This window comes from Corvus cornix, chromosome 2, assembly GCF_000738735.6.
Source record: "Corvus cornix cornix isolate S_Up_H32 chromosome 2, ASM73873v5, whole genome shotgun sequence".
In the NCBI taxonomy this organism is placed as follows: Eukaryota; Metazoa; Chordata; class Aves; order Passeriformes; family Corvidae; genus Corvus; species Corvus cornix.
This window is the reverse complement of record NC_046333.1, coordinates 37971230-37999066: the sequence shown is the minus strand read 5'-3', so window position 1 is coordinate 37999066 and position 27837 is coordinate 37971230. Positions and strand designations below refer to the sequence as shown.

The 27837-nt window shown below is 37.9% G+C and overlaps 1 long non-coding RNA gene across 2 annotated transcripts; it reads right to left on the bottom strand.

The window, feature by feature from the left end:
* Positions 1-1467: 1467 nt before the first annotated feature.
* Positions 1468-18624, bottom strand: LOC109144451. Of its 2 annotated transcripts, XR_005601639.1 has the most exons (5): positions 18436-18624; positions 16973-17155; positions 14773-14911; positions 12288-12375; positions 1468-8535 (listed from the first exon to the last, which is right to left on the bottom strand). It is a non-coding gene; the product is annotated as an uncharacterized LOC109144451 (long non-coding RNA). The 2 variants fall into 2 exon arrangements; XR_005601638.1 differs by having other exon boundaries at positions 1468-12375.
* Between the last annotated feature and the right edge of the window lie 9213 nt (positions 18625-27837).

Below are 27837 nucleotides of genomic sequence, written 5' to 3'. Positions count from 1 at the left end.
GTACAGAACAGACGTGTTTTTCACAGGGACACACATGTTCTACACTGAGTAGGCATCACACACACACACTGACTACTCTTAGCCCTTCACTGGGCAGTGAATGAAGACAAACAGCTTGAATGAACAAACATTCAATCTGTGAATAATTAGAGGAAAAATTTGAATTCACAGAGAACTCAGGGTTGTTTGTTTAGCATAATCCTAAAATGTGTTCTGTTCACACAGACTTTTATTAAAAAAGGAACACTTGTTCTTCAAAAATAAATAGATGCTTTGAACAGAACTCCATCATCTCTGATGCTAATCTCAGTGGTTTTCTTTTGTCATGAGAGTGAAGGAGTATGAGCAGTTTTAAGCAGGCCGTGTCAGGTAATTATTATCAACATCCATATATATTCAACTGGACAGACAATTTTTTTTCTTACTGATTTTGGCATCCATCAGCTCTATGGATAGACCTTTTTTGTCTTCTGGAATGTCCATAACAGTATTGGGAAATTGATTTCTAAATTATAAACTAGGCAGAAACTTTTCTAACAAATAGTGGGTTTTAAAACCTTAGGTTTTTGGAAGCCAGTTTCTAACATTAATGTGAACTGTCATGGCAAGGGGTTCGTTAGGCACAGCTAAAGCAAAAAGGATGATCAAAGTACAGAACAATAACATTACAGAAGAGAACATTACTGAAGAGATAAAATGGAATGCCAAAAAAATTATTATGTGGGGAATCAGGAGGTTGAAGAAACTATGAATTTAAAAATTACTGTTTTACTTATAGCTTGGTGCTGAGAATAAGTTGTCAGCTAACTGATATCATCTAAACAACTGTGTAGAAATAGCCTAAAGCTCAGACTCAAGCTCAATTCGTCACTTCTTCACAGTACTTCCCTGCAAAAGCCTACTCAAGGGTCAGCTCTACAGCAACCCAACTAGTGCATCCAGCAGCGAAACTCCGTGTACTTTTGAGAGTACATAAGCTTTCTACTGGGCTGTGCTGCAGGATACTGTGGCTGATTTGCCCTCAGGATGCGTCACGTCATGGAGATCAGCAAAATGAGCTCATCCTTGTGAGGCCCACTGAGTCCTACCACAGGGGCTTTGTCTGAGCTCAAGCTCCAGCTCAAGGAAAACTGCTCGTAATAGAGACGTACAATTTCAAGCTTTCAAGGTTTCAAAGCATTCTGGGGCCATGAAGCTCACATGAAACATGTAGGTACAGTCAGAGGCTACTAACAGCTGTAATATCTTTGTATCTACCTGCTAAGTTACATAAATTATATAATAAGAAGGTCACATGGCCAAATATCGCTCTACTTGCTCCAGTAACTCTTACCCACACATTTATCCTTTCTTAGCTTGTTGCTTTTCTTCATGGCCTGAAGCTGTGTCAGGGGAGGTTTAGGTTGGATATTAGGAAAAGCTTCTTCACCCAGAGGGTCGCTGGGCACTGGAACAGGGTCCCCAGGGAAGTGGTCACAGCACCAACTTGACAGAGCTCAAGAAGCATTTGGACAACACTCTCAGGCACATGGTGAGATTCTTGGGAATGGTGCTGTGTTGGGCCAGGAGTAAGACTTGATGATCATTATGGGTCCCTTCCAACTCAACTTATTCTGTGATTAGGGATGAGTTTCACAAAGAATTCCAAGGCCGTATTATGAGGATGCTATTAAGTACTCAAGACCTTGCATTCAAAACTGTTTGGAAAAGAAGTTGTTTTGTGATACAGGTCTGTTAATGTCCAAGGTTTTGGGGTATTTGACTTTGCTGTAAGTAAAAACAAACAAAAACAAACAGCAAAAAAAAAAAGCAACACAAAATCAGTAGGTTACATCATCTGCAAAAGATTTCTTCCACATATTAAAGTAGTGAGATTATTTAAAATTAGCTAGTCTGTAGCTCTGGCCCCCATTCTTTTCCTTTCTTCTGTTTTCTTCTTTGGAGTTGGAAAGGTAGTCAGAAATGAGCTCTTGCCCATTTTAATCACATCTTCACTTCAGAATCAACCAAGACAATCAGCACTACTGGCAAAGAAAAGAATGTAACACTTCAAGAGAGAGCAAGCTTACTTGCAAACCCTCATCAATCTCATTTCTGTTTCATTATTTTTCTGGAAAAAAAACTTTTATGTCACCACTATATCCTTGCAACAATTATCATCTTCAGCTGTCTTTATTTATTTTTGTAAACTAATGCTTTTTTATTAAGAAATAAAAGTGACATTGAATAAAAACTGCTGGCAAAGCTGGCCAATAAAAAAGCCTTTGAAGCAAAAGTATTTTGGTGATCATTATCCTTAGACACTGTATTAAAGGCTTTCTCCTTTATTCATCTTAACACTGTAGACAAGAGGTAACTGCTTCCAGAGAGCAGTGGAATGAAGGTGCCACAATATTACCAGTATCACAGCAAGCAGCAGACAGGCTCTGGTGTGACAGAATAATAATAGAAAATACATCCATTTCAGGGAGGAAATATACTAATTTGTAGTCAACTCCACTCGTGGAGAGATACTGAAAACAATTCCTTAAACTGGCTTCCTAAGAAAGATGGTAGGTTATTAGCTTACTGCCTCTTTCTCAAGAGACACAAGTAAGTCCATTACACAGAAGAATGACAAATGCTATTTTTGAGGGGTAGTTAACTATCCCTTCTTATACCACTTGACTCTTCATCTCAGCTGCATCTCACAGCACCTTGAGTAAGTTGCATTTTAAAGACCTTTTCAGCAAGGGAATTCAAAACCAAAGGTCTTGTCAAAGTGGGGATGCCCCTGAAGAACCACCAAAGGAGGAAAATGCCCAGTGTTTCTCTTCCTGACAAGATTGATTTCCTTGTCCTCATCCTTTCAAGCTCACACCTGGAGTAGGTTCCATACCAGAGTTATAGAGAAGGGTAAAGGCAAGCAGACTGTCTGAAAGGAAGAAGTGAGGGGAAAACAAGGATCTGTAAAACCTTGGAGGAAGTATAGTTTGACAGAACAGGATGTGAAAAGCTTGTACCAGTTGAGAAGGCCTAAACTCAGAAGTGAAGATAGTTCATTAACATTTAGCTCACCTGTCAGCCACTTGTGGAAGAAGACCACACATACAACAACCCTGCACTGCACTGCAAAATTAGTTATAGTGGGGAATGTGAACCTGTTGCACCACAAGGAACCCACCACAACCTAGGGGACAAAATAAAGAAGTAACTATCTGAAGCTACTAGGAAACTCAGTAGGCAACCAGTAATTCCCAACCCTGCAGACTGGGGTTTGTTTTCCCACAACTGCTAAATGAGAGAAGGCTCTATTAGGCTCCCAGCTAGTGGAAGGCAGCTGTGATCCACCTGTTTATATAGAGAAGTGTATTTCTTCCCCTTATGTCATTACTCTTCTACAGAGGTCAAGGAATGCAGGAAAAACTCTCTGTTGTGCAATTGACTAGAGCAGAATACAGAGTTCCTCTTCCAAAAATTCTTTAAGCAATGCCTTTGCTAGTAGAGTCTACAATCTACCATATGGAGCTCAGAAGTAGACACTGCATTGGCTCAATTTCAGCAATTATCTGAAAAACACTTTTTCAGCCACTAAATCAACTTTGAAAAAAGCCAAATAACTCTCAGTAGTAAGCCTCTGCACTCCTCAGTGTTTAGGCCTCATGGAAACAGTGATTGCATCTGTCACCCCAAAAAACCTACTCGCTCTTAAACAGCTCTTTACCATCCCTAGAGTCAGACTTCACACTTAAAATTCATCCTCTGGATTTAGGCAAGATTTTAAATATGGAACAGTGCCCCAGTTGTTGTTTATTTAGTTCAGAATTCCTGTGAACCATAAATTACAGGGTTTGAGACAGAACTGTTCAAGAATGTTTATCTGTATCATCTGATTCCAAGTTTGACCACAGACTTCCTTACTACGGCTATGATATGTTTCATGGGAGCCCTTCTAATACAATTTAATTTCTTAGCTACCACTTCCTTCACAGCAGGGGAAAAAAACTGAAGAAGCTGAAAAAACTGGTACGTACCCTAGCAGTGCAATTTTCAGATAATCCCTCTGTTTAAATCAACAACAGTGACAAAAACATTTATTTCTGATATCTTTAATTTGAGCCACCCTTGAACACTTCAAAATAAATTGCATACTAGAAAGAAAGCAAAATACAGTAGATCAGTTCATCTTTCCTTTGGCAGATCTCTATTCTATGCAATACACTCCTGCCTGTTTAGTAATGTGGGAAAGGCTGCAATTTGCTGTTGTTCCAATCCCAAGGAATACAAGTCCCTGCTAAGAACTGCAAGTCTCTGTTAAGAATACCTGTAGCATATATGCCCCTTAGAGAAATGGTGTGCAAAAGGCTTGAAGGGTTTAGTTATTACTTAGCCATGTAGAACATAGCACATAACTTTGAAAATAGTTGCCTTTTCACAAGACATTAATTCTATCACCTCGTATTAATTCTATCACCACATATTTAACTCTACCTGGCCAGGCTCCCCTATGTCTTATACCTGTGCAAGTATTTGCACTTATTCTGTTTTGAAATAAAGTGCACCTAAGGTGGCCATCCAAAACGGATAGGACATATAACACCTTCTTTCTAGTAGCACAAGGTCCTCTGCATCAAAGAGGACCTTGTGCTATTAGAAAGAAGATGCTATATGTTTTTAACACTGGCAAACTATTCTTTAATATTGGTAAGTTACCACACAGACAATTTGATTAAAATGTATAGCCAAAAACCTACTTTGAGACAAAGATTTTTGTCCTAGAAAATTGCAGGTTTAATCTGGAACAACTATAAAGCTCATTGCTAAAAATAATCTCTCCAGAACCAACACAAACATTCAAGTAAACTTCTGTTTAATTTCAGTATTGTTTGCTCACTGTTGTCACCAAGAGCCATAGTCATGGGCCATGAAGTCACATTATCTTAACTGTTGAAAAGCCTATATTTACTACATATTTGAGTTTACTTGTACATTGTCAAAGGTAATTTTTAAAGGCTTCAGGGCAGAATATTGATCCTTTGATGCCATCAAAAATGAGATAAATGTCTGGTGTCTGCCAATAGTACAGTAAAATCCAGTGGCATACTTCCACAGTTAACAATATTATGAAAAAAACAAACCGTATTTTCCATAGAATTATGCATTTTCTCCCATATCATCACTTCTTTTCTTATTTGGACACTTCTATTGCCTTGTATAAATACACCTGCTGTACATCTGCATTTTTCTAAGAAGAATACACTGGGGGCTTTTGCCTCCCCACCAAACCTGAACTGTCTTTAATTTGGTAGAGCTAAGACGCATGTGTGAAAAAAATGAAAAAGGAAAAGCCTCGACATTATTCAATAGTGTTTGACATAACTACAGAACTGGGAAAAACAGCATATCTTTAAATTGCATGTGCTATCATACTGTGACATTATATTACCAGGTGGTGATAAAACATGACTCTATGGGAAATGATGATACACCTTTGTCAGAGAAAATGTTAGGTGCTTTGGAACAGTATCACTTGCTGTTTTGAGAAAGAAAAATTCTAAGTTATCAGGAAACTTACAGGATGGCTGCATCCAACACTGAAGAAAATTACTTGAAAATAGTTTCAACTTCACTGCCCAGAGCATACATTAAATGCATTATCTGTATTGAGCTCTGCTGCAGCTCTAAATTTTGTGAAATGTGGTTTTCACTGAGGCTAATGAAACTGGTAATCCCTATGGAGAGTGAAATTTCAGCATTTTCCTTATTCAGTGGCTTCTCATTTTCCAACCAGACTACCTCAGGCTATGATTTATCAGAGCTCAGGTACTAAGGTTTGAGGGCCTTTTTAAACGTGTAGATAGGAAACCTTTTTGGAAAACTTGGTTCTGAAGGAAGAAATGATATTACTACACTATTATAAACTCAAAATTAGTTGGTACCCAGCCACTGAAATTGCTTTCTTTTGACCAAGATCTAAAATACAAGTGTAATTAGTAGAAGACTTTCAAAAGATTATTGGGGTGTTGGTTTTCAGGGGTTTTTTGTGGGTTTTTTTCCCAGACATGTCTGTACTCCTATTTCAGTGATCCCTAAAATTGGGGTGATAGAGACCATCCACAGGCAGCTGGCATAAGGTAAGCAGGAGCAAACCTAGTCTACCAAAAATTTTCAGAGAAGTCTGTCCTAGCCATGTGAGTGGGGTTGTTTTGTCCTGGGGCCAGGGTGGTATCCGTCCAAGACTAGAAGCTCCAATGTGAGATCTACTCTATCATCATATTAGTGTTTGTACACAGATCAAAGATCAAAAAGCCCCATTTGATGCTTAGTAAAAAGTTAGGGTTTAACTCTAGATTAAGACATCTAAAAATCAGGTTCTACATATGAGCTAGATGTTCTCACTCCCACTGTAGCTAGTGGAGAACTATCAATGTAGTTGGTAAAATCCAGTAGCAATTCAGCTCATAAGTCTTTTCTGAATTTGGCAGCTCATAAAGCCAGCATAGTTAAGAGCACTGTTTCTGTGGCCAATTTTATACAAATGAATGATGCATCTGTCCACCCCCTTCATTACTTTCAGCTACTCAACCCAAATGACCAGGGATGCATGCTGTTGTGGTGAAAACTCAGTCCACAACTTAGCCACTTGTTTGTTCCCCCCTGGTGGGATGGGGAATAAAATCAGAAGAGGGAAAGTGAGAAAATTTATGAGTTGAGATAAAAGATCAATAAGGAAAAGGAAAAGACACACATGCAAGGAAAGCAAAACAAGCCATTAATTCACTGCTTCCCATGGACAGGCAGGTGTTCCAGCATCCACAGGGGAGCAGGGCTCCATCAAATCTAACAGTAACTTGGGAAGACAAACACCATCACTCCAAATGTCTCCCCCTTCCTTCTTCCCTCAGATTGATATGCTGAGCCTGACTCCAGAGGGCATGAAAAATGCCTTTGGTCAGTGGGGGGCAGCTGTCCCAGCTCTGTTTCTCCAACTCCTCGTGCACCCCCAGCCTTCTCACTGGTAAGGCAGTACAAAAGGCAGAAAAGGCCTTGACTCTGTACAAGCCCTTCTCAACAATAACAAAAACATCTCTATATTATCAATCCTGTTTTCATTGGGAATCCAAAGCAGAGCCCCACAAGAGCCACTGTGAAGACAATTAACTACCCCAGCCCAAACCATGTGCCTATGTGCATAGCAGGATCATACAGTTTTGTCACAAGGCAGAAATTCACATCTCTACATACCATAAGCACTATTTTACTTCAATAGTGTCATCACTATCCATATTTTTACTCATCTCTGTGTCTTTACTTCAAAGCTCCACTGTAAAGCAAACAGAGAAGCATAACAGTTCAGATTTGGTTTAAAAACATAGCTCAAATGGTCTAATTTCCTATCAGGATTAAGTCCTTATGGAGAAATGTATAACACCATAATCTACACAAAGCACCTAAAATTACCTAAATGCCTGAGCTGCCTGCTGAAATTTTACTGATCCTACACATCCTCTATGCAGCCCTTGCTGACTGACACTTACGGAATCCAGTATGGAATTTAAACCGCCCCCTACACAGACTTCTCCAGCTCTGTCCAACAATTGCACCTCAGCATTACAGCAAGGTTCAAGCATCCTCCCAAGCATGACATTTAACTGAAAAGGGTTCAACCCTCAGGGAAAGTCTGGATGAAGATGCTAAAGATATCCCCTGCAGATGAGCTTAAAAGCTTTTTAGCTTGGCTAATAGATGGAAGTCTCATTGTATTAGTATCAGCTAATTGATTTTGGGGAACAAAACCCTCTTGCCTTAGGTTTAGCCTGCCTTACCACTGCCCTATAGTTTGCTGGTAAAGCTGAATAGTCAGAGAAGAGTCTTACCAGATGCAGCAGAGACTGGAAATTGGATGTTTTCCAACACAGCAATTGGTATAGACACTATCTGGATTATGCAGTCCCTTATTAAGTAGTGTCAAGGATTAGCCAGAACTAAAAACACTTGTGGGATTAGGGATTTATTTATATGAGGACAATCAGGAAAGTGAATTAACTAAAAATGTTACTTTAAAGAGAAGCTGTAAAACTACATTAAATCCTAATGTAGATGTTCTCCTTTAGAAACTACATTTGAATGATCTAACTTCACTGATGAAGTAAATTAAATTAAATTAGGACCACTTGAATTCTGGATAAGAAGGTCCTTAGGGGTTTTAATGACGTTTAACTGATCTATTTCTAAGTCACATCTTTAGCTGACTCACATTAATTTTCACGAATTGCTCCATGTAGATAAGTCTCAAGTTCTGAAATGAGGAAAGCCCATAAAAAGAAAAGTGACTGCTAAATTAATGGCAACAAGACATTCCTAAAAACAGTTGCAACACAGCTTGTTCATCTGCAAAGGCAATAGCAATCACAACGACTCTGGATCTGCATACTGAAGGACAAGATTTAGTAACAGGCTCTCAAATAAGTCTTCTTGTGACAATGCCCAACTGAAGCTTCTTCTGTACTTCTCAGATTGAAAACTGCTTGCTCTGCAATTGTTGTTTAGCCAGTCCTAAAACAAGATTTTAGATTTTAGGAAACTCTAAACATTTTGGAAGGGATTTAGGCCAAAGTTAAGACTTATAATTAAAGAGCTGTAAACTACTCGTGTCAAGAGAGTACCTTTTTTTTCATTCCAAGTTCAACTGATGGAGGCAAAACAAACAAAAAACATCCCTCATAACTCTGTTCTTGTTTTTTTCTATTTCTGTAATCTATGCAATCCATGGTCGACAACTCGTAACCAATCTATTTCTTGTATTGTATCAGAAAGCCAATGGGACAAATAGCATTACTGACCTTTCTGCTTTTTGTTCAATATCCTATTTCCAGAGTGGAAGGAACTATGTAGTTCTATAATATTACTGATATTTGAGTCAAATTGTGCAACAATAACTTTGTTGGAAATTCAGCTAATTTATCATTCTCATCCTTCTATTGTGCATCTAGATTTCTTTCTGTGATTTTTTTCTGTCTATAGAACAATTGCTATTACAGATACTCATATTCAGGGTGTACATAAAACTTCATTCCCTCATACAAGGTTTCCTCAAGAGGGGTAATATAAGAATATGCATTTAGATTTTAATACCAGGCATCATAAGCAGTTTTTCCTTCCAAAGAGACAGTTTTTCGAGTCCCTCTCATGACATGTGCAGTAATGAGCATCTTAACACTGTAGGTGGGTTGTAGTTATTACTGTTCAGAGAGTATATCTATACTCAGAGGGAGAAAAAAAGGCTGGAAGCAGGCTAAAATATGCTGAACCATTGGCTCAATTTCTTTTGTCTTCACCACTGTCAGTAAGTAAAGGTAAAAGCACCCATATTATGCCTCAAAAAAAACCAACTCACAGATTTTCCTTGTGCAGAGAACAATCTGTGAAGGCCTAACCTTTGCAGCTGATAGCAAACACATGTTTAGATTAAAATGCAGGTCTTAAAATATCCTGCTCTTGAACAAATACACTTACAAGGATGTTATGTCTAATTTTGGCCTTTTGGAAGGCTAACTACTTTCAGAACCCATTTTATTGAAGTCTTAGGATACTTGCAGAAATAAAGCATTACATGTTGATTAGGTAGAAACCATGTTTCAAATATTAAGATTCATCTGGTGCTTCCTCTTCACTTAAAAGAACAAAAGAAAAAGATACTTTGCACCAAAAGCCAAAGACATTACATTATTTTCATTAATTATGGTCTTAAAAAACATTCAGAGTTCTTAAAGGAGCAGAAAACGTAAAAAGCTGTAGAAGAGCTTAGTTTGGCACCTTTAATTTTTTCTATTATGGAATGAAGACTTCTGCATTTTCATTAATAATTCCTGATGTTTTACCCATTACATCATCATTTTCAATAGAAAGGAAATATAACCTGCTTATTTCAGATCACTGAAAAAACCAACAAAAGTGGGAAAGGGGTTGCATTTACAAAAAAGGTGAAGACTGCAATTTGTCTCTGGACTTTCTGGAAAAAAAAAGAGGCTAAAATCAGAGAGGTTCAGGGGAGGAAAGTTTGCCAGTTTTAAAACTGAAGAGGAAGCCAATTTAACCTTGACTTAGTCAGTGTTTGTGAAATCCTAGCATCCATGCAGACCTTTAAATGAAAAAAACAACCCTGCTTCTCGATTACTCTGGGGTGATGGCAACTGCAGAAATTCTGTGGTTCTGGTATAAAAGTATCCTGATGTTATTTTCCATCAGAAAAGATAAATTGTTTCATTCTCGGGTTTTGAACTCATAATGGCTTAAGCACACAAGTAATCCTTCTGAATTCTGAAATACCGTATGTTTTTCAGGATTGTGATTGCTTGTTTATTATGTGTTTGTACACACTTCTCCATGACAAATATAACAAGTAAAATTGCAAAAGCCTGCTTAGTTCAGCAAAAAAACACCCTGTTTTCTTCTTACTTAATGAGCTGAATCCACTCATGAGTGGTTGAACAAGTAACAGTTCTGTGGCTGTAAAAAAGAAGTTGGACCTTGGGGCAGAAGTAAGGGAGAGTGGAAGAGGAAGCAGAGGATAACAGAACCTGAAATCCTCCTTTCAGCAGTATCAAACTATTGGATGTGCTCAGAGACCGCCTCTCTTTGCAGGTTTAAAGACCCAAGTATGGCATCTTAAAACGAGCAAGCCCTCTGCCCTATTCTCTTCCTTTGCTTCCCAGGGGTACAGTACTGCTGAAAAGTTGTTTGTTCTTGTAAGATTTAAGAAACATTTCTTTTTAATTGATGTTCAAGCATTTCTAGTATCTCCATTTTGCATTGAACACAATCTAATAGGGAAAGATCTGCCTACTTAATAACAACTGCAATGCTTTCTCACGCTAGTCAAGAGTCTTGGGTCTCCTGACAAGACATTTCTGTATGGTTTTTCAAAAGCAAAGGTTTTCTTGCTGTAAAAATTAGAACAATTTCTTTTTGGTTTCCATCCTCTCAAAAAACAGCTTGAGCAGTTAAACTTGAGTCCTTTCCAAGTACCTTTTTTGACTACACAACACACTTTAAAAGAGAAAAGTTTTCCTTTACGAACATCAACATTAAAAGCTTTTAATAAAAAACTGTTTTACAACTTTAACCATAAAATTGTTACTGGAAGATTATATTTTCAAGATGGAAAACATTTTGGGGGAGAGAAACAGAAATTTATTTGGATATTACTGTAAACAATTATCAACATGTACTGGCAGACTTTGCTGGAATGCACAAAATGCAGTGCAGGAAAAAATGTTGCCCTTTTCTATCTATATTTAAATTAGACCTTTGTTCAAAAGCCCATTTCAGATCAGAGGTATTTTTTGCTTAAACCACTGGAAGAGGTAAACTATTAAAAAAAAGAAATCCCCCCAAATGAAAAAGAGGATTATCCAATTTTATTTTCTGCACAGTTTTGATAAAACCTCAGTGATAAAACCCCTCATATGGTATCCTACATAATACATTGATATATAAGCAGCATGTGCAAAAATCCTAAAAGTACAAGAAACTTTTAATGCATATTAAGTATGACATATCAAAGTCATCAGCCCTACACTGTAAAATAATACAAGTACAGGGACCACAAAGTCCCACAGGACAGCTTTTCGTGCTGTCTTCTGCCCTTTTCCTGGACTAGAAATACTCCAATGGCAAGTTCTTCTACAAAATTTATCATAAACATATAAAATTGATGATATTTTCATTTTGAATGTTACATCTACAGACCCCCAAATATACCAGCAGTTTTATTTAAGCAGCTAAATTTTACTCTTGATTGGAGAAAGGAAAACAGATGTGCATGTGTGTGTGTGTGTGTGTGTGTGTGCGTGCGTAGGAAATATAAGTGTAGGAGGGAAGGCAAGCAGAATCAAATGTGAACTCCTGCATACAAAAGATGGTGGTAGCAAGTGTGGGGTGTAACATATGTTGGAACACTGTTCTTAATTTTAACATTCTTTTGGATGGGTAAATTCATGGCAATTATACCACTAGCATTCGTCAGCCACTTGCAACCACAGGAATGTAAGAACAGAAGAATGGTAGGGACTACAATTAGAGGGAATGCATGGATAAATCAGCAGATAATATGCAGGAATATTAAGATGATTGATGGACAGAAAGTGAGAAGGAAAAGTAGTGCGACTAGAGACTCTCTAGAGTCTCCAGGGACTGAGGTTTGCCTGCTGACCTCTGCAGCAGTGGGTCTGGGGTTGCAAGATGGGTGGAGCATATGCACTAGAGACTGAAGGAAGGAGTGCACAAAAGAGGAAGCATCAGCTTACTCAATTGCAGACACACTGTCAATTGTCCTCCTTGGTTCGTCTTTTTTAGTTCATTCCTCTATTGAAGGTAACAGATGAAGCCAGGAACCTTTGGAAATTAGGGTTATACAAACAAAAATTCAGTGAGAGACAATTATGATACTTTCCAAAGGCTAGTTGTTAAAGATCTTCTGTCTCAGATTATTTCTAAAAGGGAGATACAATATCTAGCTAGTCTACACAAGATACTGAGTTGTTGGCAGCACAGCTCTTTTCAATACATGGGGTACTATAAGTGTTAAGTAGTATTATCACTACTACTACTAAGAAAAAAACCAGTAAAATATGGTATTGAACAAAGGGCAACACACACATTCTTACATCCTGCTTCAAAATAAATATATTTCTATCACTGGTAATAGAAATATACTATAAAATGGAAACTTGTAAAAATAAATCCAGACAAATAATCTAAGGAGGGTGGGAGTGATACAAGAAATTGGCATTGGTTTGCTTGATTGCTTTTATGCTAAATGACATGAGGATTGGGCTGAACACTCTAGACTGTAATGTTCTCTGTTAAGGTCGATTTGTTCAAATCCATTACTCTTGTCAGAGTTTGGTCATTTATGCATCTACTGGGGAGAGAAATCAAATATTATAAACACACAAGGCAATTATGTAACTCCCGTATTTTATTTTTTTCAGTTTGAAGCTACTACAGACCGCTTAGATGTTGCAAATCCCTTTATTCCCTCCACAGGAGCCTGAACACACTGACCTTTCTTTACTGTATGCAACTTTCAGTGGAATAAAGAATATGCTGGTTTGACACCAGGCAGGGTAGCTTGGATGTACATATCCAAGACAAGTTAACTAACCTATTTAGAGACTGACAAAAGTCCATCCCGAGGCAGGATGAGTCTCAGTACAGACTGTTAAAGCCCAAATACATCAAAGTGCCTAAATGAAACTCCAGGCCCCTGTCTGGCTACACTATGCTGGGTACCCACAGGAACAGTTTTAAAGCCAGCTCAGGTGTATCCTGAGGAGCTATAGCTGCATTGCTAGACTGGAGTGTAGATGTATGATATGAGAGATGACTGCAGATATTAATCAGCGTTGAAAATTAAAAATTGCTCAGGATAAGAGCAGTAAAGAGACAAAGACAAATTTGTAAAGGAAATAAGATTTTACTTTCTGGAAATTGCATTTGGACATTAAGGCTGATTAATAAAAATTTAGTAATTTTTTAGCATCTAATCACATTTACTCAGGGTGGTTTGAGTTCTCACCAGTGCTGGTTATTCAGTAAATTCCCAATCAATTAAATACATTATGTTTCCTCAGTTTCATCTGAAGCTTTGGTGGGAAGATTTCTCACCCAGAAACTGATCCCAGTCCAAAAGGTTCCTTGCAGGAATGCACAAATTGTGAAGATTTCTATTTTTAACTTCCTGGGCAACAAGCTTGCTCATTTTCTTACTTTGGTCAGCAATTTACACAACCAAAGGTAGCAAAAGCCTCCTCAGATGGGAGCACTACTTCCTTATGCATTCATTTCTACCTCATTTTTGGTTTTCTTTTGAGCAAAATGTCTCTACAGGTATCCTATGTATAAAGCTAAAATCCTTGGTAAAGAATATATGCAAAAGTCAAATGCAACTTTTTTAAAATTCATTAAGTACTTCAAACATTTTAGCAAGCACGTAAGTCCCAACAATATTTTTGGGAAGGGAGGGCAGCAGATCTGCTTCTTAAGAAATTTATCATTTTTAAGGGAAAATATCAGAAGCTTGATGTACAAAATTAGGGGATGAAAGCAATAGGAGCTTCAAATCCTTTTTTTGGTCATGAACTGATCTACAGCTATGTAGTCAATCATGTGATTTCATTGAGATACAATTTATTAAGGAACTTAAGCCTGCCAAATTGTAACCATGGATGATTCTATTACCAAGTATAAAAATATTGTAAGATCTTTATCTATTTGGATTCTAGCTATTCAGAAAATGAATAAAAATATTATTTCAAAACTTTAAATATTAAAGATATATATAAATTTTTATTTTATTAAACTGACCTCTTTTCTGTTCTGAAATTCCTATTAATCATCCCCTTGTTGTACTGTCTTACACACTAAGTCATTGTTATCAAGTAAGTTGTCCCAAAGAGGTGACAAATCATTATATTTCTGAACAAATAGATGTGCTACAAAAACACTTCTAGCAGGAGCACTTACAGTTTGATTAAAGGTGAAACAAAATGTAAGTGAACGCTAGCTTTTTGTGCCTCTATAATGTTTTTCCTTACTTGATCTTTAATCTTTTAGAGATATTAAAAGAAGAAGACCAGTCCAATTTGTTTCAACAATAACAGTGTTAGTTCAGAAGGAATGCCTACAAAGATCTGCAGTGCCTGACAGCAAGAATTATTAAGGACAATAGCAAAGAAGTAGCCATGAATTTAAAATATAGATACAATTTACAAATCTCATTTTGCTTACCTGTCATTGCAATTAGCAGTACGCTAAACGGCTGTGATAAGTAGTCATGGCAATAGATGACCCTTTTTTTTAAGTCAGGATGTATTTGAAAGAACTTTTTTCAATAGTATATCCTCTCTCACTCTTCAGGGGACCCTTACTGCAACAAAATAGATATGAAAACATAATTGTAAAACCTCAACATTTGCTACAGCATTGAGTATCTACAGCATTGGACTGGAAAAATCTTTTTTTTTTTCTCTATCTATCCCAGAAAATACCAGGTAACAAATTTCTGTCTTTTAAAAGATATCTATATCCATCTAGCTACCTATATATGCATGCTAAATATAAAGTAAAATATAATGAAATCATTTGGGGAAAAAAAAAATGAGGTGTTCAATAACTTACCTAGAGAAGCAGTGAAAATCGTGTTATTTGCAGAGATAATTAAAACTAAATTGCCCAAAGCACTGAAAAAGTTTATAGTAGAGAACCATTTGGCTGGGGAATGCAATGGACTACATAATGTAGTAAGTCTTTCCCATCTCTAGATTCCACGATTGACACAATAAATGAAGATTACCAATTTTTTTTTAACCAATAAAAAGAAAAACAGCATCTTTTGAAAACTCTGTCCTTCATTATTCTAGGAGATAATAAGGTTGAAAAGTCTGACAAGTCCACTAATGATTCTAAAATTGCAACAAAATAAAATCAATCATTTAGAATTAAGCACCATTTCACAAGTACTGTATCATACTTATGCTTCTAAAACATGACTCTGACACATTTAAATTTGATCATGGTCCAACACAACTTGCTGTGTATGCCCAGAACAAAGTAAAACAGCAAAGACACACAGGTAAACAAACAGTACGCAACAGGTATTTAAGCCAAATTTGAGCTGGTCAAGTTAGACCAATCACACCAGTGACTGACCACATCCATGAGAATTCCTGAAATGACACAGTGGCCTGGAGTCTATCCAGCCTCACTTGGGATATTTACCAAAGTACCTAAATTTAACTTTGTCTCCTGGAGCTCCACCTACAGCCATTTATGAGAGAGCTACTCTGCCAAGCAATTCTGGCTACCTACAGCCCTAAGGAAAACAGACTGAACAGGGAGTCTCAGTTATTGATCCCTGTCCCAAAAGGGAGTGCAGTCTGAAAAATTCCTGGGAGCTCAATTTCAAATCCTCCCGTGGAAACGTTAGCAGACACTGCTCTGCATGACCCCAGCTACTCAACGATTACAGCAGAGAGCTGTGATATGCAGACCCAGCTGCTGCTTCCTTGTCTCCACAGGGACTAGAAGGGTCATATCCTGGAACCATACAGAGTTTCCTACTGGACAGAAAGAGTAGTAACTGGACTGTGCACTGGCTATGCCTATCAGCTACTCCTTATTGCAGTTTGATGAGCCTTGACTAACTTTGGGCTCCTCACAAACTCACCTTCCTCAGGATATATCCCATGCACCTTCTTGAGAGAATAGACACCCCAGCCACCAAAAATAAAAATTTGAGATCCACTTCTGTCGGCTGATTTTTCCTAAACAAATTATGAATAACTCTTACTGACAATGGCCGTTTAAGCCTGTTTCCAGAGTGATAACAGAATTTCTTGAGCATATTGATCTATATTATATTGGATTGGAGTAAGAGAGTAAGTGGTCTTGCACTTTCTCTGTGTTTATGGAACAGCGCACAAAAGTATGTTATTACTGTCCAAAATTTTATAAATTCTTTATAAAAGAGTAACATCAATATATAGCATGATACACTTGCCAAAGGCAACTTTGGGGGAGGGAGGGAAGGAGGGAGAGAAGGGCAAGATATTTATGGCATGTTTCCTGCATCTGGATTGCTGAACAGCAGAATTATATTCAAACTGCATTCAAGGGAAACTTATAATAAGAAGTACATATAGAAAGCAGAAATATTTCTACCAAACCTGGGAACAATGCTCATATATTTAGGTATGTTTTTCTTTGCATGTATCAAATTCTCCAGGGACATGATTCAGCAAAATGCTTCAGCACAAGACTAGCTCTGTGCACTTTAATGGGGTTATTCATGTGCTTAAAGAGAAATACAAGCTTAAGTGCTGAACTTAAGAATTACAGATTTTAACAGCTTTAAAATTACAGTCTTCAAATAAAACATGCCAAAATATATTTTATAAAAATAGATCTTAGAAAAATATTCCGAACTCACCAGCAACTTTTCCCTATTGACTAAAATCTGCAGTTATCCTCAACTCATCCATTTCTAAAGAGAATCCTCACATCTGTCTCTTTGTTATAGCCAGATAAATAACCAAAACAGAAATGTCCAAGACATCCTGATCTCTAGAGGAAGCACAGCAATTTTTTTTTCAAAGTTCATCTGTTAACAATCCTAGAGGGAAAAAAAAGATATTTGAAAAATATACCTAGAAAACTGCCAAAAAAGATGGTAGTTTATATAGCAGTTCCAATAACTAAATCAAAGTGCATCTGCAAGAGGCTATCACTGTGATCCTGACTTACGGTCAGTAGCAGCAGCATCTTCCTGGCTTCTAGGAAGGACATGACATAAAAGACACAAGTCCAACAGATACATCACCCTAAGTGTGCTCTGGCAATGCTCCACCCCACCTAGATAGAAATCCTTGTAGGAAAATCTACCAATTTTTCTCATCTCATAGTCCCAGTTCCTTTGTCATGGATTCAGTCCGATCAGAACCCAAGCAACACTATCTTCAAAAGAATTTGAAAACTCACAGCAAGAAATGCTTAACTCTGTTACTGTAGGCAAGTTCTTAGATTAACCATGTAGCTAAGCACCAAGAATGCTCCTGCTAATTATGATTTCATATGTACTCCTTAAGGCACGGGTATTTTTCTTTTCCCTCAACCAAAGGCATAGGATAATAGTTTTGGTTGAAAAATATTTTTTACATTTCTCTAAAACTGAAGTAAAATCTCCCACAACTACCATCATAGTTTTTTTCTTTTCTGTCTCAGATACCACAATCAATTCTCTTGCAACACAACTGAAGTGCAGGAAATTTAGGTCTGTTTAGTATTAATGGTTTAAGAACAGAATTTCATCTCCCATCAGAAACATCTGCCAATCTGTACTATTCTTCTTCAGAGCCCTAAGAAACCTAGATTTTATTAGGTTTCAGGACAGACATTTAAAACAGAGTATAAAAGGCAAAATACACTACCCCATCCCTTCAGTTCTTTTACTCTATGTGTAAATTCTGTTCATCAGCAGACACGACTTGGGTAGCTCCTTGTTCACAGTAAGATAACTAGACCAAGAACATAAACATTGCAACAGAATAACTCTCTTCAGTTCTTTTCAATTTTCATTTTCCAATGAAGAGCAGTTTCTCCAGTCAATCTAAGGTCATTGGAAGTGAGTGCTTGGTAAACTCCACATAGGCAGCCATTACAAGGGTCCACTGACCACACTGAAAACCATAAACAGTGTTGTTACCAAAATAACTGTTACAGCAGCGAGCAGTTATAGTGACTATATTCTTCCAGTGGGAAAAGGTTCTGCCACAGGTAAGTTAGGCCTCAGAAACTATTTTTCAAAAAATTCAGTTGACTAGACCCGTGGGCAGAAACGCAGTGTTTGTTTGCTCATGACATACATACAATGATGAGCTTGTTTTGAACACTTACCATCCCAACTCTGCTACCAGTGTATTATTTATAACTCCAGAGCATTCCCAATCCTTGCAGATGCCTGAAAATAAGGACGATGTAAGCATAGGCAAAGAGGCAATGCCAGTTACTAAGAGGCTCAGAAGAGCCATAATACCATTCTGGGCAATTTAAATATTAATCTTTTCCTTGTTAACATAAAGCCTCTCCATGTTCAGTTTCTCAGTTAAACAGGAGGGAAAGTGGTTTACACAGCAGTGCTTTAGTGAGATGGTATCTGATTACACTTCATCTTGTGATACACAAAAGTGTGGCTTCCCAAGAGTTAATAAAAAGTGATGGTTAGAAATTACAAGAGCACTACTTCCAAAATGAACTTAAGATCAAGCACGAGAATTTCTAATTACCAAATTAAAAACCTGCATTGAGAGGTATTCACCTCTCAAGCATGAATGGGTGGAAAGCCATGATTATATCTCTCATCCTTTAGCATAAGCATTTCTTACAGACCTACCTTGCAGTAGTGCTTAGGAAGCTGATTATTCCTGCTTCCTTATCAAGAAATTAGGCGCCATAATGTTGGGTGTATGAGTAAAGGGATAATAGTACCATATGGAGGCAGAGAAGCTAAAATATTGACATTTCATTTTTTTCATCCTACTGGGGATCTGTCATTCTTTAGATTGTTGTAATATGTAAGAGAGAGAGAAAACTTTTTGCAATCACAAATTTATATGAGTCAGGTTTGTACACCTAAAAGCGCTCAGGGTTTGACCTTGTGTTTCTGAATTTTTAGGAGTCTCTATAGGACTCCAAAACAAAATTGTATTATATAAGTATATTGTATTATATTTGTATTATATATAAGCTGACAGACAGGGCTTATAATACTCTGGAGGACCTGGCTGATCTTCAGAAGCACATGCCATCCTCAAATAAAATAGAGAATTAAGTAAAAGGTGGTCAGTCTTTGTAGTTAATATTCACAGCCTTTCTAGTTTCTAGCTGGGAGAACCACTGCTGACTGTTTTCATAACAATTTTCTCCCATCACATTAGAAGAAGTCACATACAACTTTTACTTGACAGTTCAGGTTAGGACAGTGCACATTAAGCTACAGGTCACAGTAGGGTTGTGCGACTGCAAAGAAATTCCACTGCATTTTTTCCAAGCCTGGCAGAATTATTCTACTGCTTTTGAAGGAGCATTTGAACAGAGTCTTCTCCTTATTGTTACCTACCATAATGAGCTAATTAAGAAAACAAGAAAGTCACAAATACAAGTCACGTTCCTCTCCAGAAGAAGGATAATTGTTGCAGAAATAAGAAAATATTAGCATAATTCAATACTAATAATTCAAATGCCAGTAATTAATAGCCCAATAAAAATTGCCTAGGATTTCCACACAAATCTTACCATCTGCCTGCAATAAAAATCATGAAGTGTATCTGTTTCAAGTGGAAGTCAGATGAAGGAGATGTAGATAGCACCTATTCAGCAAATTAAAGAACCTTGTAAGTCAAGATAATGGGGGGATTTTCTCTAAAAAGAGGCCCATCACCTTAGAAATTCCTGGATGTATTCTCAGTATTATGAAATAGGATCCTCTCAAAAGTTGTGTGACTCCATAAATACATACAGTCTCCAAACATAATATTCAATATGTGACATTTTCTAAACAAGAACAGTATGTAACTAAAAGACCCTTGAGTAAAGTAAAAAAATCCCAGTAACCAGCAAAAAGATATCATGATGCAGGTAGCTTGGTCACATTCCCTATCCAGCTTGCCCATATGGACTTGGAAACCTGTGGGAAAGGGTCAGGGACTGCCCTATGCCAGACACTAATGGTTCCAGGCAGCTTTACAATGGATCCACTGCAGGTCAAGGCTGAGCCTGACAGCCAAGTTGAAACATATCCAAGAAATACATGAAGACATCAGCTAGAGAGAGGAGGAGGAAGAGTTAGAAAAGAGTTAGAAACAAAAGAGGGAACACCAAGGTCCAAGGAGAAGGAAAGGGAAGAAGTGCTCCATGACAGATACCCCTGCAGCCCATGAAACACTATACCATGCACTTAAAAGACTGAAACTACACTCACAAAATACATCTCTCTCAAATTAAAGCTGATAAGGTCTTTATGACATTGTGTTAGATGTGTCTGTTAGAGGACAGAGGATGAGAGCAAGCACGGAAGCTGCCATACAGTTTGGCTGCTGGTGCTGTCCTAGTGCGTTCACCCTTCCACCTCTACTCCTCCTTAACAGTGCCTATGTGAGACGGTAGGTCATGGGAGTGGAAAGGCTCTCAGGGTGAATCTTGAGTACTGTACACAATGGTCCACACTTTAGGCATCTGTATAGGGAACAGTTGGAAGATTTGTCCAATCTCTCACCCTTATAATTTTGAAGGTCAATAATTTTGCAGAAAATCCATGGCACAAAGAAGCTAAAGCAACACTGAATGAAGTCCTTTGTGTAAAACCGAAGTGCATCTGTCCTAGCTCAGAAAGGAGAAATAGTGAGATTAGCATTATTATACCAGTGGATGGTATATATTTTGGATGGCAATTTTGGATGATCTCAAGAAACACTGTCTCCATGTAAAAATGAAGCACAGTATCAAACAAGGTGGAAGAAGGAAGAGGCCAGGGAGGCTGTATGCATGTGTCAGGGCAGTAGAGTTATTAAACCAGCATTTTTAAGGCAATTTTATATCTTTGTGTTTAAGACAACTTCATGCAACCCCTGCTCCCAACCAAGTGTCTCTAAATGCAGAAATACAGAGAGCACAAGAGGAAAAACTAGGAAAAAAATTTTAGACGACAGAATTCACACCAGAAAACAACACAAAGGCTTTTAAAAGTTATGACATGGCTTGTTACATTAAGGTTGTATTACTTGCTGATTGCCACGTCAAAGAGGGCGAATGAAATGGTTGAATAACCTGTCCAATGCACCCTGCCTTGAACAGGCTTGGCTGCTTTGGCAGAAGAGTCTGTCCTCTGGTCCTGTTTTTACATCAACACTTCTGCTATAGTCAAATAAGGAAAGGATCTTTATTTTTGCGTCAGTTTTATGTGGCTGCTTTCCTTTAGCAATTAGAAATTCATTTTAAAGAAATTAATTTGAAATACTAACTATGATTTTTACGTGTGGGAGCATGTATCAGTAATAAACTGGGAGGATGTATCAGTAAATGGCAGAGAGTATCAACAGGGATTACAGTGTTCTAAGATGTATAAAGTGGAACAAATATTTAAAAGAGGAAAGCATAAGAAGTGAGTTTAGCAGTAAGGATTAGATTAATTGCTGTGGGGTCCATTTCCTCAGGACAGGATTTTAAACATTAAGATTCATTGTTTCAGAACACATATGATAAGGGGGGAAAAAAAAACCAATCCAGAAATTCGACTGGATAACAATAAATCTGGGATTCAGGCGCTACAGTCATTTGCAAAAAGAGATTGCTGGGGTAAGAACTGAAGACATACAGATTATATATCATAGAATATATGTTCAGTTCATATGTGGACAGAAAGCAGTAAAAACCTCATCGTAACTTTACCTCAATACATCAGTTTTTCACTTCTGAAGCCTCTAATCATTTGATGCCACTGCAGAAGCCAAAAAAATTCAAGTCATATAAACTCAAAGTAGTCGTTGCTGAGTTCTCCTCTTGACGATGATAGAGTCCTCACGTCAGATCTACATGCAAGGATGGTTTGAAATTACACTATCCCAAAGCACCCATAAGCTCCTGTTTTGTATTGCATAGTGCATTTTGGCACAATTTATTCCACAACAATGTGACTTAAATTCTTTTGCAATTCTAATGCAGTTATTAATGCAGGAGTTGACCATAAAAATACCTACAAGTAGCCTAGAAAACAGCAAGGAGACAATTAGTCTGAATTGCTAGCAAGAGAAAAGCACTAGAAACAATCTTTTGTAAAGTTCTCTTTCCTCAAGGCTGTGCACATTTAGACTACAAACCCAATTATGGAAAAATACTGCGTAATACTTACAGTGAAATTTCAAGGTACGGGGAATTCTTTGCTGATATTTTACTACACAATCTTCTTTTTTTTAACCTACTGAATTAGCTAATGCACTGAAGTATTCCTTGATACTGCAGAAGAATTTTCCAACTTAAACAACTTGCTCAAACTTATCAGCCAAACTAAAATCAGAAGAGTTAAGCTTTTATTAATTATGGAACAGTTTACAATGTGCAAATAAAATCTTCTTCCCCTTCCCCTACATTCAATTGCTACCAGAAACTACATGGAATGTTCTGGTGAGGAAGGCAATGAAGAAAAATTCAACCCAAGGATGATCAACATCCTATCAAGAAAAAACTCCCACTGATTTCAACAGGCTTTAAACAACATAAAAATAATTTTGTTTCTTCTCTGCCCCTCTGTTCTTTGCTGTTTCCACACATCTTTTCCTGATGCTGTAACAGTAGCTGGTGTTACAGCAAACAGCAGAATGCCTCTTTCTTATACTCTGCTCTCCCCTCTCACTTCAACAAAGTTCACTTTAATTGCAACTAAGCAGTGAGAGATTTCATATACTTAAAATGAATATAGCTTTCACTCCACTCTCTGGAGGTTGGCTTTACCCTCCAGCTGGTTCCCTGAGCATCTTTACTGTTCCAACAAAACATTTTAATAAGGCCCACTATTTGCAGCTAGGTACCTAGCATCTACATGTTAAACATCACTCTTCAGATGGGCCATTTAGTGATGTCCCTGAAGAAAATGGCCTTTTTTAAAACTTAATTTTTGCTTTGTTGATCATCCCCAAGGCCGTACTTTCTGTCTTACCAGAAGAAATAAAATGAAAGTTTTGCAAAAACACTTGAGTGCAGCATTTGCCAAGAACAACCAAATTCTGATTAAGGTGCTTGCAAACACTACAGATGACAAAACATGTTTCAAGATAAGTGCTGTGCAACATTTAAAACCTTTGGACCTCTGAAGTACCTAGGTATGTGGTTGAGAAAATACACATGTAGAACGTCAAGTATGGCATTTTTTTATTTATTTAAAGAAAGGTCCAGTGTGTGCCTCTCCCTTAGTTTTTTTAACAAGGGATGAAGATTTAGCAGGACTGGCACCAGCTCAGCAGATGGAAAAGCCCCATTTTTTCACAAGAAGTAAAGGCAGGTTGACACAAAAGGTTATGGCAGAAAACTACGTCAGGGTTGGCAAGGGAGAGCAAAAAGCAAGTCAGTGCATGCAGACTGGAGTGATTTTTACCACTGTACAGGTCATGCGAAAGGCAAATTAATCAGGATAATTAAGACAGAAGAAGCAGAGGAGCAATGTCAACACATGCTTAAACTACTGGAAAGGAAGAGGAGGAATCACCAATAGAACGCTGTAAGGTTTGAGTTTCTCCTGTTATAGAATTAAATGCCAAATGAAGGCCTTGTCTAAACACACCAGTTGTGCAATTTCTACTCAAATCAATTATAAACCTCATCATAGTTACACAGGTGCAAAACTCTTTGCAGACCATCTTGTATCACTGCTTAAGTGATTTACACATATCCACAAAGGGTCACAGCTGCTGAATTAAACCCATTTTACAATTACAGTAAACTCATGTCATTTTTGTCTGTATGGAGGCTGATAGATGGTGATTTTTTTAAGTGTACTAAACTTCAGGTTCCCAAAGATAATTTCAGGCAATAGTGTTATGTTTTCTCTCATTTGAACATTTTTAAACAATGAACATCTGAGCACATAGCTGAAATGAAGCATCCTCCACCACATCAAATTATGCTTGACTGTGCTACTTTAATATTCTTCAGTTCAGGAAGTATTGTATCAATAACTTCTAAAGCCATCCTCAAAATATCTTAATACCAAGCTTAAAAACTTGTTCAGCTGCAGGAGCACAAAGTTGGAAAGACTGTTCAAGAGACTTGTTTATTCACTTCAAACCTGAACTGCTCTTCAAATAGCTTTCTAAACTATGGTGTCTATTCCTGTTAAGAAACACTGCTGAATTATTGCTAATGAACTTTGGTGAGAAACATGAACCATGAGTTTGTACTTCTGATTAATAAATGATTTCCTGGATGTGTCCATGTGCAGTTTTTTCTGCAGAGATTTTGCTTGCCATTCTTTCAGCAGTACTGACACATGGTAGCTCTGTTGAGGAATGAGGAGCTCTCATTTGACATTTTCCTATATGCAGCTCCACAGCTTTCAAGATTTTCTTGTTTGTACAACCATAATATGAATTCTGCATTTGGCATTATCCCCTGAATAATTCCATTATTAAGGAAATGAAAGATTTTTTTCTTTCCTTAAGGCATTTGGCTATTATTTTACATGCAGAATAGGAAACTGATTTTCTATACACAAAACTGTTCATAATCCCTATGCAAAGTCAAATCCTCAGTCACTAATGTGGACATTTTTGCAGGGTTTTGTGTTCAAAGAATGCACCACCACACACAGTGTAACAAATCAAACCAAATTACCTTGAAACAAATCAAAGACCATAAGAAAATGGGGAGGAAGTAAAAATAAAATAACATAAAATAAAATAAAAAGAGAGAAAGTCTTTCCCTATCAACCTATTAGTGCGGGTTGAATGCAGTTTCCAGCAGGCACATTTTGCATCTCCTCCGTAGAAATGTACTTTCCATTGCTCTCATGGCAGTATAGCACCAAACCCACTGAATCCTTCCATCTAGCCATAGGAGTCTCTTAATTTCCATCTGTGTGCCTTTGTTTGATCAATTTTATCATAAGACTACTAAGCCTTATTTCAATTCAAACAATATATTTACAGAAATATTAATAAAAGCTTTTACTAGAACTGTGCTTTTGCTGCCACTGAATTTCATTGCCTAAGATCAGAGACATTCAAGAGTACAGCCTTTTGAACAGTTTGAAAATGAATAGGCAACAATATCATTTGTTACCAATGACAAAGAAACACTTTACCATTAGTCAGCATTCAAATAAATCACAAGTCTGGGCTTGTCTACGCCGAAAAAAATTGTCTGATCTAACTCTGACAGTACAGTCAAAATGATATAACCTCCCTGTTGCAAGTAAAAGTTACAGCACTGAAATTTAAAGTAAACACCATATAACCTTATCCACACCATGCTCTGCAATAATTTTTAAATGAATCAGATTCCAAATCAGGGGAAGTTAACATTGGTAGTAAATTATACATAAAAAAGAGCTCTGATATACACATTTTTTTTCCCAGCTAATATGAATCATTGGTCCTTTTTGTCTCCTTAACATCTAGAAAAATAGTCGGGGAGGGAAGAAAATACAAAGGTATTCTCTCAGCGTACAACACTGCCATTTGAAACAGCTCCTCTGCTGCATCGTTAAGCCTGAACTGCTGTTATCAAAAAACAGGATGCCAACTGAGAGAATGGAAATTCAGAAAAGTAGACCAGGACTGAGCCTGTTGTAAAATCAGCCACTACTTTTTAGAAAACATTTGAGAGTTGCAAATTTCTGCTCGCGTTTGCTCTGTGTTCACGAGCCAATTAAAAAAAACCCTTCACTTGAAATGCCAGTAGGTCAGCTCATTAAAAAAGACTCACTGACAACACTAGAGAAGGGGCAAATGTCTAACTTAGTCTATCTTGAACATATTATTGGCCTATTTAAACAAGAATAAGAAAGAATACAGTATTTTAAAAAGCAACAACAAACAAACCACAACCAACACAAACAAAAAATCCCCACCTAACAAAAAAGTAGCCTTTTAAAAGCCAGACTCAGCAAAACTGAACCTCCAAATCTTCTGGAAATTTTCCTAAGCCTCATTCTAAAAGTGTGTGTGAAATGAAGTCCTTTAGGAGCAATGGTGCATCAAAGCACTCAGATCAAACCATATACACACACCTGACGATACAGTAATTCTGCTTCAAATACAGCGACCAAGTCACAGCTGTTGGCTAATGCAGGGATTGAGGAAAATAGTTACATTCTCTACAGATTGTTGAACAGAGCTTTCCACTAAAGGAGCAACTTCAATGGAGGGCTGCATACAGCTCAGGGGTCTACAGCACAGGAATGCCATGGACCTGTAGGAATGAGTCAAGAGGAGGGCCCCAGAAATCATCAGAGGGCTGGAGCACCTCTGCTATGGAGACAGGCTGAGAGAGTTGGGGCCTTTCAGCCTGGAGAAGTCTCCAGGGAGACCTCAAAGCACCTTCCTGTACCTAAAGGGGCCCTAGAAGAGAGCTGGAGAGGGAGTTTTTACACAGGCAGGTAGTGACAGGACAAGGGGGAATTGCTTTAAACTGAGAAGGAGTAGGTCTAGACTGGATGTTAGGAAGAAATTCTTTACTGTGAGAGTGGTGAGCCACTGGAACAGGTTGCCCAGAGAAGTTGTGGATGCCCCATCCCTGGAAATGTTCAAGGCCAGGTTGGAAGGGGCTTTGAGTAACTGGTCTAGTGAAAGATCCCTCTGTTCATAGAAGGGGGGCTGTAACTAGATGATCTTTAAGGTCCCTTCCAACCCAAAAGAGTCTGATACTATAATAGAAAGGTTTCCACCATGCATAAAAAGAAATATACTGTTTTCTTCCTCTGCCAAACAAAATAAAACTAGAGACAACAGAAAGGACTAATTAGCATTGTATGAGTCAACTAAGGCCCAGTATAGCACCCATCCATATTAGTGAAATTGAACTGCAAGTCTTCAGGACCTATGAAGAGCCACTTATGTGCATCAAAGGGAATGCCCAGACCTCAGACAACAAACACCAAGCTATTTCATTTCAAAACTGAAGCCCTACATAAAAGCCACAAAACATGTTGTCCACATGACCAGTGCAAAGAGCCATGCATTCGTTTACTCTGCCTTAGTACCATACTTTTTCTAAAAGCAGGCTGTCCCCTGCCATCTCAGGGTAGAAAAAATGCCAGCATGACCACTCAAACAGCATTTATCGTGCAACCTCGGAAGCCTTTAGTTTTCTTCACCTTCTCCTTTTAAACACAGGTTTCACAAAATATTTGAGTAAGTTACAAGGCTCCCAAATAGCATTTCAATGGGAAATACTCCTAAAAGACAAAAAAAACCCAAACAAACAAACAAACAAAAAAACCCAACAAACCAGCCAATCCCACCCTCTTAAAAAAGCTAAGGTTTCCATTTGCTGATCTCTGTGCCTGACGGAGATGGTGGAGTCATCATCCCCGGAGGTGTTTAAGGAAAGACTGGATGTGGCTCTTGGTGCCATGGTCGAATTGACATGGTGGCGTTCGGCCATAGGTTGGACTCGATGACCTCAAAGGTCTCTTCCAACCTAACTGATGCACTGATGCTGTAAAAGAGCTCCCAGCTGAGGCAAGTAGCACACGCAGGGCTCTCCCTGACCTTGCCCCCAGATATCCCTTTCAACTGCATGAGGGCGAAG